The sequence below is a fragment of the Micropterus salmoides genome, unplaced genomic scaffold, assembly GCF_014851395.1.
Source record: "Micropterus salmoides isolate LMB-PRFRI ecotype aquatic unplaced genomic scaffold, ASM1485139v1 Ms_hic_scaffold_3980, whole genome shotgun sequence".
Classification (NCBI taxonomy): Eukaryota; Metazoa; Chordata; class Actinopteri; order Centrarchiformes; family Centrarchidae; genus Micropterus; species Micropterus salmoides.
This window is the reverse complement of record NW_024043351.1, coordinates 1-11,127: the sequence shown is the minus strand read 5'-3', so window position 1 is coordinate 11,127 and position 11,127 is coordinate 1. Positions and strand designations below refer to the sequence as shown.

General features: G+C 41.0%; 1 long non-coding RNA gene across 1 annotated transcript; it reads left to right on the top strand.

The window, feature by feature from the left end:
* The first annotated feature begins 212 nt into the window (after positions 1-212).
* Positions 213-1,326, top strand: LOC119885368. Its single transcript, XR_005441329.1, has 3 exons — positions 213-246; positions 346-374; positions 1,136-1,326. It is a non-coding gene; the product is annotated as an uncharacterized LOC119885368 (long non-coding RNA).
* The last annotated feature ends 9,801 nt before the right edge of the window (positions 1,327-11,127 follow it).

Sequence of the window (11,127 nt, the reverse complement as noted above, 5' to 3'; positions counted from 1 at the left end):
CCACTGCTGCTCACAAATCAGACGACTACATTCACAGTTAGCAAAGACATGCAGGAAAACTGTGAGCTGATGAAAGTCTGTGATTCGTTGCTACTTTAGCTGCAGGATTTCAAACAGAACTGAACTGTGCAGTCAAAATGTTTCTAATGTTTTCAGAATCGTTCTGGAGGTTCATCATTGTGTCTGTGGGTTTAGCAGCACTCATAATAATTGTTGTGGCAGTCAACATCTGGACAAGAACTAAAGGTGAGAACATTCACAGATGAAACTCAGAAACAGGAAGTTTTGATAAAGCTGGATTTTCACTGTGGAAACTAAAGTCGACTCTTTCTCTTTTCTTTTCAGGGACAAAAACACAGATGGATGAAAACACAGTGAGTTTATAATGTTTTTACAGTTGGTACTTTACACAGCAAACCAGTGTTTGTGACATCTGTTCTTCATTCTGAAGTGTAGATATAGATAGAAGAAGACAAACAGAAACAGGACTCACTGAGTTGTACTGAAGTGGCAGCAAAGTTCAAAGGATTCATTGCATATAAAAATTAAAATAAAAGAATTTTACATTAAAAAATTAAATGGATGCAAATATTAGATAAACATGACAGTTTAAGTACAACACCAACACAAACTACAGCCTCCAAAGACGCCATAGATCTGAATCAACACGTCTTTGACACAGTGTCAATACAAAGTGAACATTATTCCAGATTAAAGGGTCAGTTCACCTAAATTACATCACATCATGCAGTATTTTCTCACTTAACCTCTAGTAGCTTTAAACAACACAGATAGTTTAGTTTTATTTCCAAAAACAACGTCCACGTTACTGTACTACTATAAAATCTAGTTCCAATGCAAACTGTCCAGCAGCCAGTCAGATAAAGATCAGATCAGACAGTAACTAATGGTGCGTTCAGGGTCTGCTGACTGTGAACTGTGTTCAGTTTCAAAACATCAGCAGTAAACTGGGAGGAACATTTTGGATTTGGGGTACCACATAAACACTCCCTCTCTGGTCAGTCAGCTGCAGGAACATGTGACAGATTGGGGTAGCCTACTTTATATTACTCATATATTTATTTATTTTACTTGAATTAGTTAATTTCCTTCTGCTTGTCCTTCGTTACCACAGAAACACTTCCTCTCTCAGTGGCAGAAACATGTAACAGTAGCTGACGGTGCGTTCAGGTGCTGTCAGGTTATTTCTTATCTCCTTGTGTTAAATGTGGGTCAGTGATGTGAAAGCTGTCAGTTAAAGTGTGTCAGAGTGAGGGTTTGTTTGTGTTTCACAGGTGAATAATGATGAAGATGAAGATGATGGTGTGGTGAACTATGAAAACGATGGAGACCCTTCTGCCTCTGTCAGACTCCACTGATCAACAACTTCCATATCAACATCAGCTCATCAGAGAAAAGACTCCACTGCAGTTAAATAACAGCACATTTACACGAGTAGTTGAAGCCTTTAGAGAACTGTTGAGAAGATTTCTTAAGGTGCTTTGTTTATGTAACAAGGAAAGCTCAGACAGGTCTAGCTTAGAGTAAAGCCTAGTTCACACCACACAGTTTTAAGCCCGATTTGCCGCTCGGCGACCGTCAGGCTGTGATCAGGGGTAAATCAGAGATCGATCGGCGGTCGCCAGTCGTTGTGTGAACTACTCAAGGACGCTTCAAAACGGCTTCCTGACACATTTCTGACACATCGCAGACGCCAGCCAGATATCTAGTGTGAGAGGCAGGCTTTTGGCCTAGTAATGCTACATTCAGTTGCAACCTCTCAGTGAAGCTCCGCCCCCTGTCTCTCCAGAAGCAGTCTCACAGCTGCGTCGCTTTAAGAGTTGATTTATAGGGAACACTCAGGATCTCTCGGTAGGCATCGTGTTCCAGTGTGGTTAGAAGTTATGCGTCAAGGCTGACAATGTTTTAACTTTTGTGAACAGGTTTTAATTTGTTTTCATCACAGGCATTTTAAGCCACCTGTCGTCCAGACCTCGTCGGCTGAATAGCCTGTTATGCTAAAGTTCACCGCAGAGAAGGCATCGGTGGTTGATAACTCAAATTCAAATTAGCTTTATTGGCATGAATGTATGACAACAACAATATTGCCAAAACCCTGAGTGGGCCCAAACGTCTGATCCGTAAATGAGGTGGAGTCAGAGCTGGGTTGGCTATTTACTGCATTGTTTGAGGATTGTATAGCCACTGCTGTCTTGTCTGCCTGATCAACTCCTGCTGTCTGTGCTTCTATTTTTATGTGGAATCTCATATTATTAGATTGTCACAGATGGGCCCTGTGAATGTTTTTGTCAACTGCTAAGGTCTGCTACGGGTGTGGCCATTTCCCCTTTTTTTGGCTACGTGATTTCCCCCAGCTTATTAGCCATTTTTCCCCTCTTTTTAGTGTTCTGCCAGACGGACAGGGTGGTGGATTTTCCGAACCCCTTCCCCCTTCACTGCATGTGGTGGTAACTTAGTTTCATCGTGTTGTTTATGTGTGTTTGATTTGCTGTGTTTAGGTGGCTGCGCACCGTTGAGAGTATAGTGGTGTCAAGGCACTCTGGTAGCCCACAGGTAACCGCCTGCATGTCTGGCATCGGTAGATGTGGAGGTGTCTGTCTGTGGCAACTGTTAATTAGATATTTGGGGGTTGGAACCCCTCACTATTTGCCTTGGTTACACTAGCATCCAAATATCTGGAGGATTCGGCCGACTCGACATCCACATCCAGCCAATGAGAGCAGGCAGCTACTTTTCACCTCAAAACACTTTTTACACCTCCAGCTGTCTGTAGCTCAGACGCTGAAAGTCTTAATTTAGCTGACCCCATAAGTGTTTTCTGACCTTCTAGCTCGAGGTGTTTCTCACACGTCCTTGTCAGCGAGACAACAACAGACTGATTAGGTAGAGTCAGTAGCTCATGCGTCAGGCTAGCAGATATCGGTGTTCTCCGGTAATCATACAAGGTTGAGTCCTACAAGAATGTTTCCAAGAACCTACTGGCTCCACAGGTTAGAGCACAACTCATGGGTAGTGACAGATTCCAACATGATGAAGCACTGGAGTCTAAACATCAGATAGATGAGTTGTTCTGGGTTAAGGCCAGTTAAAGATGAGCTAATAGGGAAACCTACAGGCACTAGGGGGAAGACAGAAACATAAAAGGGACCAAAAGATGTCATCCTTCAGATTTGGTGTTGGCATTTGATGCGTTCACATGTTGTATGCTGGCACTGTGTCTCCTCGGCCGGGCTCAATAAACCATGCTATGTTAAGTCTTCATCAGTCTCTGAAACTTCTTCACACCTGAACCTGGTCACAGTATTTCTTCAACATAACAAAAATCTCATCAGATCATTTTTAGGTTTTTATTACTGATTGTTTTTGTTTTTATTTATCAGTGTGAGAAATGTTTGTGTGTTTTGTGCTCAGCTGTTTCTGTTTCAGTCTGACTTTGAACAACAATATTCAAGTCTTGATTTCATCTCATATCAGGAAGCCCACTGTGAGTTTTATAAAATGTCTTTTCCTGCATCAGTTGTGAAAATCTTTATTTTCTGCAGCCAGTTCAGAACACAGCAGCTGGATTTCAGCTTCATTTAACAGGAACGAGCATTTAACTCTAGTAACTGTCTCCTCTTTATTATATCTGATAACAATATAAACTGCAAAAAGAAATGTTCACCACTTTAGTCTACATTGTGTTTGTGATTCCTTCATGTACTAACGGTGTCATAATGGAAAGTGAATATTCTTTACTGTTAGGAATGTGGTTTTTGTGTTCATGTCTTTCCTGTTTAAGTCTGTTTTTGGTTCTGTGTTTCTCTGTGTAGTCTTGTTTAGTTAGTTCTTAGTCCTGCACATTAGTTAATGTCTTTTGTGTTTACTCCTGGTCTTGTGTTCCCTGTTTAGTCTTGTGTGTTCCCTTGTTCATTTACTGGTTCTGTTTAGCTCTGCATCTCAGCCCTGTGTCGTACTTGTGTATTCTGGGTTAACTGTCTCTCTCTGCCGGCCTGGTTCTGTCATGATCCCGTCTGTGTGTCTTGTTTGGGAGTCTGGGTTTAGTTCCATGTCCTTAGTTCATGTTTTGGTGTTCATTCCTGGTCCTTGTTTGCATTATTGTGGTTTGGTCTCCTCTGTACTCGGTGTTCTAGTTCTGTGTTCTCGTTTAGGTTCTGGTTCTTTGTAACTTGTGTGTGTTTCTGTCTTCTTGGTTATTCACTCTGCCCCATGTCTGCTTGTCTAAGTGTTCTCTCTGTTTCCCCCTGCTGTCTCTCTGCCTGCCTGCTTGTCTCTCTGTCTCTGCCTCGTTAGTCCTGATCCCGCTCACCTGTGTTGCTCCCGCCCCGCTCGTTAGTCCCTGTGTATATTTATGCCTGCTTGTCTCTCCAGTCTTTGTCACGTCCTTGCGTCTAATGTTGAGTGTTCCTTTGTTTTCCTTGTTCTTGATTATTCCCTGTGTTTTTGGATCGCCTTGTGTTCTGGATTACCTTTGTTTGGACTTTGCCTCGAGCTCCTTGTAAGCCTGTTTCAGTTAGTCTTTTGAATTAATAAACGTTTTTGAACTGCAACCTCCTCGCCTTGCCATTGTCTGCATTTGGGTCCTCACCTCAGTCTGCACTCAGCTCCCCGACCCGTGACACTTTACTATGAATGTTCTGCCTCTACTAGTAGAACCACCTCCCTCCTCTTGTCCCCTTCTAGTAGTAAACCTTCCCTCTGGAGGACCTCTAACCTTCCAGTGTCATGTTACGTCAGGCAGGGAGCAGATAAAGCAAGGATTCAGACAGAGTGAGAATTATACAGTGACAATCGGGGTCAACTTTTTTTCAGGTCGTAAAGGAAACGCAGGTGTTGCCTCAGTGAACTGAGCTCTTATCCTGCATTCAGACCAAACGCAAATTTAATCTTTGCAACGCTTTCCTCGCGGGGTTTTATCGCTGGACAACTGCCAAGTAAACACAACTCACCATTACTACAGCTGTATGAAGCCAATGTAAACATTTTGCTGGGATTTAATTGCAGTAAACGGATCAAACTGATGCTGAAATAACAACAATATGATGCAGATTTGTTAAACATATGAATTCATGCTTTGTCAGGTCTGTCAGCAGGCAACAACTTCTAAAAGGTTTGTTTTCTGAATGGAGTTTGGATCGATCAGGGCTATGCTACGCTAACTTGTTCACAGTAAAGTACAACGATAGCTGGAATAAAGTTACAGACACATATTTTCTGAACTCACCAGGTAGTTCAACTTCCTCACTTTCTTTTCTCCAAGTAAAGTTCAGTTTTTTATATAAATATGAAGTATTAGTCCAACAGAGCTCTGGGTGCCAACCTACGCTAACAACATTTACATTTATTGATTTAGCTGTTGTTTTATCCAAAGCGACTTACAATTGCTATATATGTCAGAGGTCGCACGCCTCTGGAGCAACGAGGGGTTAAGTGTCAGCGTGAAATGAACGAATCACTCACTGAGACAACCGTTCCTCCCGAGTCATACACACGATTAGGTCTTATGAACGAAACGTTCTTTGAACGTCACAACACTAGCCCAGCGGCCGACAGGAAATCGTGGCGCTGTGTCTTTGCATTGACTTTGTATGTAAACGCAGCGCCCACAACGCTCACTTCGCTTTTGGTCTGTAAGCACCTTTACAAAGTTACAATCTCCTTGTTTGTTTAACGTAATGTCTGCAGTCTGTAGATGAGGATGAATCAAGTTCACCAGTTCATGGGTGCCACAAACAGGAGTCACCAAGTATTGTAGAAAGTCAGACCCACACAATGCTGAACCAGAACCAAAGACACTATCATAAAATACAGTCTGCATTATCATCTCTAATTCATAATTCTTATCATTTCAAGTTTTAACTTTCAACTTACTCTTTTCTTAGCAAACATCTCATTTCCTCTAGCTCATGTTAACTGTGAATGAAATGTAATCTGCGTTCAATAAAGTAGTAGTCATACATGTGAAACAACAAACCTGGATTTGAACATTTTCAGTTACCTAGCCAGGTAAAACTCCCAAATTCCAGAGTGAAAACAAATGGCGTGCTTATTGTAAAACACAGGCGAGCCAACACTAGACAAAAAGGAATACACACACTTAAATACCCAAGAGAGGTGGAGGAAACGAGACACAGGTGGAAACAAAAATCAACTCAAGGACAGGAAGTGAACTGACAAAGACCCACGAGGAAGGATTTAACAAAAGAAAACAGGAAATCACCAAACTCACAACCAAAACCAGGACATCCAGGGGTTAAGTAGTTTTCATCAGAATTTGATAAACGCCTGTTTGTCTCATGTCCACATTCTCACCAAAACACTTCCTATTCAGCTCAGTCAGGAGAGACTTAAATGAAAAGAGGCTTAAAGAGGAATTAAAAGGAAAAGGAACAGGAGAGTTTAAGAAATGTGAGAGGGATGTATGGCCTACCTGGTGGAGGGGCTGTGACCACAGAGGCCAGAACCAGAATGGATGTGAAGGGCTCAGTGGGATCACTGAAGACTGCTTGATCCACCAGCTGCTGGAGCGAGAGAGGGAGGGAGGCCTGGAGCTGGAGTGATGCTGCAGTCTTTTATCTGGTCGGGGTCCTCCAGGAGAGAAAAGACAGTTTGAAAGTCTGACAGCAACAATATGATTGGCTCACAGAGGTTGTGGCAAATTCTGATTGGTTTAACTGAAAGAATGAACGCCCTCAATCTAATGACGGAGTTGGAAGCAGAAAAAAGGAAGAGAGGGGGCGGGGAGAAATAGAGTCAGCATGAACGATGTCTTCCTGATTCAACTTCTGCTGAGTTTCCTTAATCTTAAGGAGCTGCAAAGATAAAATGAGGAACCAGCAGATCTCAGAGCAGTAAAATATCATCTTATCTGTGTTCTTCAGCAGCTGCTACAGTATCACCATATTGCACCATGGACATCAGGAGTCAGATTCTGGTGGGAGAGGAGTTTGACTCTTCACCTGTCTGTTCATGTGTGCTGTCAAACATCACCATGGATCCTGTCTGTTTTCTAATAAACACTATCTGAAGAAAACAAGTTGCATCATTGCAAACATTTATTTAACTAACAATCTTCACACCTTCAGCTTCCTCTTCTTCTTCTTTTCACCATTGTCCTGTGCAAAGTGTGAACTCTGATGGCTGCATCTCATGTTGCTGATCAAGAATTTGGGGTCTCTGTCAGTCACTGTGGATGAGAAAACTACATTTCAAAATGTAAAAGTGAAATTGTACAGTTTTTGGACATCGACATTCAGATGAATCTAAAAAGACTAAAAGTCACTATGAGGAAGTGACATCATCCTAACCACAGGAAGTAGCTGCAGCGTCTCTCTACTAAAGCACTAGTTTAGAAACTCAGACAGTTCTGAGCACGAGAACAAGAGACAGAAGAAGGAGACTCAGAGAATCATGATGGTTGAGTTCAAATGGATTTCTTTATTTCTTCAGCGGTGCTTCAGTTTACAGGTAAGAATACATATATCACATATATAAATGGAAGGCACATTGTAAAAAATAACTTGATCAATATTATTAAAGATTCTTTATTAGCTACATTTGATTTAACTAAGAAAACCAAATCTGTTGTTTCTAATGTGGTGAGTTTAGTGAACTCTTGGAAACTAAGGATAAAGAAATAATCGTCACTAACTATGAACATAACAGACATTTTCTCATTTCACTTTATTTTTCATCATTTTCTCAACAGCAGCAGCTGAAAACTTCCCCTCTCCTTCACTGTCAGAGTTGGAGATGACACTTTGCCTTGTGAAAATGTGAAGACGGTCAGAAAACTGTGAAAATACTACATGGATCTTTGTGGTTCAGGAACAATCAGCAGTAACGCTGTTGAACTTGGGCAGATTCACATGAAGCCAAATCTAAATCAGACAGACTGAGTGTTACAGAGAACTGTTCTCTGGTTATAAAGAAGGTCACAGTCGAGGATGTTGGTCGTTACTCTGCAGACAGTTCATCAGGACAACACAAGCTCCAGACTCTCTGGTTTTCTGTCTGTTTATTATCAGTGAGTATTTCCATCATAATGTTTTCAGCTCAAACTGTCTTGTTAGAACAATATACTGAAACATTACAATAATTATGATCACAGTGATGAAGTTAACTTTACTCTTGTTGTCTTTCTCTCACAATATCTCCATCTTCACCAGTGACTGAACGTAAGGACGCTGATGAGGTGACGTTAACCTGCTCTGTGTTGAACATGAAGTTCTGTAGACACACAGTGAAGTGGCTGTATGAGGGTAAAGATGTGGACAAAGATAACAAAGACATGAAGACATCACAGTCTGCTGCTACCGCCGCTGTGTCTTTCCTGGATTCTCATTTAGTTACAAATCAAAGTCTAACTTGAAGTGTGAAGTGACAGATGGTTACTCTGGAAAAGTGCAGCTGTTCACCTTCAGCCCTCAGTCCTCAGGTGAGAAACAGGTGAGAATATGCTGAGCTGTGCGTTTCCCGAACAACCACGTAAGGTAACGTTGAACTATGTTGGTACGATGCATCGTTACACAAACAAACATCTGAAATACGACCGTTTCCCTAAACTGTCATACTTTGAACTAATTAGTTTGAGCCAACGTAGGTCGAACTAACATGTTTCCAGGTGTGTTCGTCTGACTTTCACAGCACGAAACTCACAAAACGTCATATTCTACCTAAATATGTCAGTTGTGACCGATATTAAGTGACATTATTTTGCGAACTTATTATTTAGGCTTTTTATATTGTCGTACCGGCAACAACAAGAAAATCAACAATATGTTAATGAAATCAACAATATAAATAATAATAACCTAATCAATTTATTTAGCCTAAATATCGGCTAAGAACTTTACATCGATTACAAGACATTTAGTAAATAGGTTTAGTATCTTTGTGTCAACACTGTAACACTATTATGAATCCCTTGGCATCTGACATCTAGGTTTTGAGAACAGCTCAGTGCGCTAAGTGTCTGAGCTTACGCATGTTCTCTATTGAGACAGATACGACTCCCGTGAGTTCTCTATTTATCTTTGTTATAAAGGCAACGAAAACTCTCAGGGATTTATTCATTACAGTACTTTCATGGATTTTATGCTGTCCCTTTTATGTTTGTAATGAAGACTAGAGAACACCCATCTTCCCCAGAGGCCCAGAAACGTATACATGTAGGTAATATTAAAAGTCTTGTCTTTACATTCTCCGTTTTGTCCTTTAACCTTTGTACTGGGTGACTAATATTAAATTAAGTTATTGTGAGCAGACGGGTAATCTGTGAGAAAAACACCTGCTGTTTGTAGATGGTCTACACTGAGATACTTAGCCTACTGAATCAATGCAACCCTACCCATGACCCACAAATATTTAAAAGTACTTTTACAACTACATTTATTTTTTAAATTCACCTTAAATTGTTTGTACAGCAGGATTATCTAACATTCCCTGCTTAAAACACATCACATCCACCTCCTAACACTGCATTTTCTGCTCTCTGTGACGTAGTCACCGTGAACTAAGCTTCTAACCACAGGTCAGGACTGTAGTTCCAACTATGCAACTTAACAACAGTTGGTGCGAACGTTCGTCTGAACTATGGTTTCAGGGAACACTGCGTCGCTTAACGATGGTTCGTACCGTGTAAGTTACCAACTTAGTTCCTCCGTAGTTCCAACTAGGGTTTTAGGAAACAGTTGCGTCGCAACTGCAAAGTTCCAACCAAGGAAGTTGCTACCGCAGTCAGCAACGATGCTTTTGGGAAACACACCCCTGTTCAAGATGATTAAAACCACCAAAACATTTGTTTATTTGATGACTTTTCACAGTGATGAACTTTACTCTTGTTTTCTTTCTCTCGCAATATCTCTGACATCTAAACCAGCAAAACAACAACAACTAAACCAGCACAACAACAACAACTAAACCAACAACAACAACAACAAACAACACAACAAACCAGCACAACAACAACTGAAAACCAAAATCAACAACCAATGATGCTTCAACAAAACTACAAGGTAGTAACTCATCTTTCTCTGGAGTCTCTCTGTCTTCCTGTCAGCCTCTTTCTCTCCACTACTGAACTTCATTTTTACTTTTCATTTTATTCATTTTAATAAACGTTGTTTCAAGTATTTTGGAATTTTATGGCAAAACTGAAAAAAAGTCATGCAAAGACTAAACAAACCCTTCATCATAGGAAAACAGATACAGGAAGCAGAGCCGGCCCTCGGCCTTCGGGGGCCCTATTGAAAATTTAGTTGGAGGCCCCTCTGACTGTCGGGCGTTGTCACTATATATGACACAGAAACATCTCTTGTTTTAAATAAGACCCGATGAATCTTTCTCTGTTTCTAAACCTGCCATGTTTGTTTAGCACAACACACCAAAGCAAATTTCTTGAACCTACTTGGCAATAAAGCTGATTCTGCTGAAAAACAATAACTCTATATTATTATATCTACTATGTTTGAAGTCAAACAGGAAACACATGATACCACCAGAGCTACTGAGCTTAATGGCATTCAAGAGCCAGTAGACACTGATGAACTTAGTGCTGAATAAAAAGACTCATAAAGTGATTATGACCAAAGCTTAAATCTTTAATACAGCCAAACAAGAGTTTAAGAGACAAAACTAGGAAACAGCTGACAGCATCATTTTCTCAACCTGCTTCTTTATGAGTGATCTAAACATGTAATGATAGAAAAGACTTTACTGTCTGAGTGTCTTTTTGGAAAAGTCTAAATGTCTCTGTCAACCTGTGCTGGTTTACCGCTCACCACATCAACGTGTAACTGGTCGTTAAGTCCTGATGTCCAGTCAGCTGGATCCACTGGAGCAGCAGAAACTGGAGAGACAGTTGCTGGTACCACGTGGTACTGCTCTCCACTTCAGTAGCCACAGGTAGACCTATGAGGAAGATTAACACATAAAAAGTCATTTCAGTAAGTTGACATGTTCATACACTGAGTGTTGCTAGAGGTGAATAATTGTTTATTATTGTTGATGTAGGCCTAAACTTACAGCACTGTCAGCTTCCTGCAAGCTACAGCGTTAGCACCGTTGATACCACGCGGCTAACTGAGGCTAATCTAAGACCTTCAG